General features: G+C 39.4%; 1 long non-coding RNA gene across 3 annotated transcripts; it reads right to left on the bottom strand.

Annotated features, from left to right (window-relative positions):
* Nucleotides 1–1,006: 1,006 nt before the first annotated feature.
* Nucleotides 1,007–4,155, bottom strand: LOC134440918 (uncharacterized). Of its 3 annotated transcripts, none has more exons than XR_010033059.1 (6): nt 3,618–4,155; nt 2,630–2,777; nt 2,362–2,515; nt 2,012–2,108; nt 1,356–1,410; nt 1,007–1,100 (listed from the first exon to the last, which is right to left on the bottom strand). It is a non-coding gene; the product is annotated as an uncharacterized LOC134440918 (long non-coding RNA). The 3 variants fall into 3 exon arrangements; XR_010033057.1 differs by having other exon boundaries at nt 2,630–2,813; nt 3,618–3,692; XR_010033058.1 differs by lacking the exon at nt 3,618–4,155 and having other exon boundaries at nt 2,630–2,904.
* Nucleotides 4,156–5,000: the final 845 nt, after the last annotated feature.

Below are 5,000 nucleotides of genomic sequence, written 5' to 3'. Positions count from 1 at the left end.
AAATTAAAAATGGACCTACTGAAATCGAAAAGTTAAGATAATATTCAAAATATAAAGTATGATCGCGCATTTAATCCATCCCAGGTCCGATCAGCTGAGCCAAGCACAGGCCTTCGACGAAGGCTACTGTACAGATATGAAAAACGCGTTTTTTTATTGGACAATGCCGTGCCAGCGCTGGGTCGTGTCGTGTGAGATAACATTCCATCCGTAATGCTTTACCTAAAGTTCAGCTGGCTAACGGTTGTATCCAAAACAAAGAAACTGTTCACGACCGTGCCATTATGATGGCAAATCAAGTGGAGGAAACGCAAGTGAGGGATATAAATGCAGCGCTGTACTTCTCCCTCGATTACAGGAAGAACTTTTGCTGAATCAACTGACGTAAGTCTTTCCCAGTTTAGTGTGATTGCGAGATAACTGGTGCCACAATGCGAAGGCAAACGTAGGGTTGCCATTCGTCCCTTGAAATACGGAATCGCCCTGTAGCCTATTTGGCGGTTAAATCATGCGTTCTGTATTGGGGACGCATGTCGGTAAGGGACGCGCTTTGTAGGGCATTTTCGCGAATTACTAAAGAACATGTCAGCCACATATCAACTGTAAAATGTTAACTATGTCAGCGCGACCAAGATGAGCATCCTGTCTTGAAGTTCTCTCTCCCTCCCTCCTCCCTCCTCATGCACCTTCCCTGTGTCTGTCTGATGGCTAGAATAGAAGCACCTCCGTCATTCTCATTGCTCATTGGCAACTCCGATGCATAAAAGATAGAAACTAAAGGTAATGCATGCGCGTGGCTTCTTAAATGCACATCAGCACATCTACAAGTAGTTTTAGTTCTTCTTTCGTTAGCTCTCCCTTCTTGTCCCCAATGCAAGCGTTACTTTTATTCCCTTCTGTGCATGACAATTAGCATTAGAAATAATGGCGAAAATGGTATGGCTCTCACAAAAAATATTTTTTTAAAAATGGGCGTTTATGGCTCTCTCCACCAAAAAGGTTCCCGACCCCTGGCCTAGACCATCACCCTCTGTCCGGACTGTGTAGATGCCCATGGTCTTCTCAGCAGTGTCTGCCTAGGCCTGTCTGCATTCAAGGTCCTGGAACATAGCAAAGGGAAAAAAGAATGATTTAACGGAAGAACTACAAAGATTTAGGTGCGAAATAAGTTCAAAAGACTTGTCTTCCAGGCACTTTGCAATCAAAAAAAAAGTCACCTGTTGGCCAAAGAAAGAAGACAATTCATTTCCCCATTCCAACCTCATCTCCCATTACCCCTATCATGACTGCAAAACTTCTGTTCAATTAATTGGGGGGGGGAGTCATGCTTGAAAATGCAGTGCTTTATGACTTACTTCATTATCTTGCTTTGGCCTCACTTGCATCCCGAGTCCGGAGATCCTCTGCTGCCTTTTGACAGAAAGAAATTATTAGATCCACTGTATCACTACACTGAATTGGTAGCAATCCAAACAGTGGTGATTTTCCATTCACAAGGGATGCTGAACTTCCTCTTTCAACTTAAAAAAAAATGCTTCGATGTGCATTGGTTGACTTAATTGTAAACTTTGAGACAGTCCATCGCACTAATATCAGATCAGAGTTGGGACTTTCCTCAAGATGTTGCAGGCAGAGGGGCAAACATTCAGAGCAAGCATGCTGAAATGTGTAAACTTTGTACCATCAAATCAAATGTGGGCTCCTATGGCAGCAGGGACATTTGGTGTACTTTGAGCAAACATCACATTATTTCTTAAGACCCTAAAGAGCCCCCCCTTAATAAATGGTACACAGGTCTGGAGTAAGAATGAAGTTACATGGCAATGGAGAAAAAGAATACACTTTTAAGACCAAATTTGACAGCCATTTAAATGTCAAAGTTCTATTTCGATATACTGGTGAGTGACAGTATGAAAAGGAGGTAGAGGCAAGAACAGAAGGGAGAGAGTAGAGTAGGAGAAGACACAAAGTGAGGCAATGTGTGAAAATGAGAGCAGCGGCAAACTCTTACATGTCCACATGCTTGTGAAATCTTCAAAGATGACAAAAAAACCTTCTCTCTCATGTTCAAGTCGCTGAAGTTCATACACAGACAGTTCGCCGGCATCCTAGAGGACAGTATGCATAATGTGTCACAAACCAACACAGGTACTGAGGGCAACAAAGTCAGTCATTTCTCCATTGACCACCCCAAAACCTTGTTTAACCCCACTCAAAGCTCACAAGTCTAAACCCATGCAGTCAAGTGTTTTTTTTTCTAACGGCAAGAAAAACATCTGAAACAATCAACATAAACTTCACCATGGTTATCTAACTCACAAGCTATATGCAGATCAGATTAGACCAGAATCAAAAACGTACATGTCCCATGTGGGTCATTATGGCAGAGATCTTCCGTCCTACAGCTCCACCTTCGGTACAGAAGATCCGGATAAGGCCACTTGCCCGATAGTCCAGTTCACCAAAGAATTGAGGTCAGAGGTACAGTGGCAATTTACATGAATTCCAAATTGATCTGTAAAAAGACAACAGGGGTTGTGGCAGGTTAATGGCATTGACGACAACACCAAAAGATAAGAATGTCACTGGTTTAGTCCAGTGACAGTCCAGTCAACTACACTACATTTACCTCGCTGGCATCAAAAAGTGCCATCTGTTCTGGAAGTCTGGAATTGCTGGCTCCCGGAGAACCTCCTTCCTCCAGGTTGAGCATGGGCGTTGCATCACCTTCTTGATCAGAACCTCATCTATGTCGGCAGTAAATGAAGGCCCCTCATCTGCTTGACCAGATTGAACACGGAGATAATACCAGCCTTATAAATGTTTAGACAAATCATTTGAATGGTTAACATGCACATTTTTCACATTTCAGGTTCATTTAACAAACAACTTGGTAACACTTTCTTTGAGGCCCATATCTATAGCAAATTATGAGCGCATTTATATCAAATTATAAGGCACATTATAATGACTCACCACGTATTATGACTACACCCATCATGTTTCATGATGCTTTATATTAACAGCTATGTATAACCATGAATCTAGCTTATAATGCTTAATAAATACAATTGTGTTATGAGGACTCTTGGCTGGTTATAAACTACAGAATGCCTGATGGGGCTTTTAATGCATTAGGAGTACTTACACCCCTCTATGCACAGACCTGGATATAAGGACGAATAAGACGCTATAATATTCCATGTGAGATCATAAGTTGTCAATGTGTGCTCTAAGTAAAGTGAAGTTCATATGGATGCATCTATAATGCACTGTGTAATGCAGTATAATGCATCATAATGTAGTGTAAGCCCCATCAGGCAGTCTGTAGTATATATCCAGTCACGAGCACTCATAACACCCTTGGATTTACATAGTTTTATAAACTTAGTTCACCGTTATTCATAACTGTTAGCATAAAGCATCATGAAAGATCATGGGTGTAGTTGTAATGTGTTGTAAGTAGCCAAATTATAATGCACATTATAATTTGATATAAATGCACTCATAATGCGCTATAGATATGGGCTTCATAGAGTGTTACCAACAACTTTGTGTCAGTCATATGAACTACATTTGAGATATAACTGTACATCTTTCAATAAGTTTAAGCTTACCATGTCGCCACATGGATGTCCCGTTGAGGAGAATGACAAAAATACCACAATAGTTTTATTATCTGGGGAGAAAGGGCAATACAAGAGCAGATGCCATTACTATCCAGTGAAACGAATGCTTTGCATTTATGATGCATCCTTTTACTGCAACTGACCCACAAAACAGATAACATGACACACTATAATCAAAGAACAGCGCAATGCAATTTTAAACAGCATGATTACCGTGTGTAGTTTAGTATTATTGAACTGAACTGAATTTAAACGACATTATTACAGCGCAATAAGGAATTTGAACTGCAAACTGTGAACATCAGCAGCACTTTGCTAAGCCTACAATAAAATGGGCACTGTAAAAGGGGAAAGATACAACTGCTTACGACAATCACTTGTGGCTTTGTGTCGTTTCAAACAGCATAATAACCAATTTCAAGGTTGGTTTAGTTTACTGTCGACCTGTAGAGAAGTAACAAACAAGCCAAGTTGCCAAAGAACCGCTAGCCTGAAGCACACATGCACTGGAACACCTGCCATGCAGGATTTAACCGTTTAGACTACAGCAATAACAAACTACGGAAATGTGAACAGAAATCAAACCAAATAGTATCCATCTAATATAAACTACACAATTTCGACACAATTTGAAGAAATTGGATGTAGGATGGCTTTAGATTTCTTACCATAACATTGATCTCGCTCCACTCCCCACACAGTTGAAGGGCAACAGGAAGTAGAAATGCAGCGCTCAAACGTTTGGCTGTGAACAACCGTGATGTGCAGCAAGTAGCGCCACCTCTGGACTGGAGTTGCATCCTCAGTTTTCCCAATTCACATAACTTTTATGAAAACTAATCACATACATTTTAAATAATATGATCTTGTTTGTTTTATATTGTTAATTATCTAAACTTTTTAATTATATATTAAGTGTTTCAATTCACTACATTTTATTATTGGTCCAATTACATAGATTATAGTTAATTGTAATGTATATGTTTTAAAACAATGAGTTTTTAAATAAAATCAAATAGATGTGAATGCATAAAAATGAACTCCTCCATGAATCATTTCTGTGAGTGTAGGTTTGGGGCACCAACCACTTTGCCCCCCAAAACTGGGGCCTCAATTGAGATTGACTAAAAAATGTCATGGGAAAAATATTGAATTAGATTACAAAATATATATTTATAATAATTTTGTAGATTATTATTATTATTATTATTATTATTATTATTATTATTATTATTATTATTATTATTGTTATTTAATTATTAGGCGCTTAGGGCCTCCACAACCTTAGCAGCAGCCCTGACTTTGTCTGAGATCAAGACAAGTGTGATGAAGCGGTCTGCACACTGTGTATTAACTCCAAAAATACTTTAT

This window comes from Engraulis encrasicolus, chromosome 24 (genome assembly GCF_034702125.1).
Source record: "Engraulis encrasicolus isolate BLACKSEA-1 chromosome 24, IST_EnEncr_1.0, whole genome shotgun sequence".
Taxonomy (NCBI): Eukaryota; Metazoa; Chordata; class Actinopteri; order Clupeiformes; family Engraulidae; genus Engraulis; species Engraulis encrasicolus.
The sequence above is the reverse complement of the archived record's forward strand: the minus strand, read 5'-3'. Positions and strand labels throughout refer to the sequence as shown.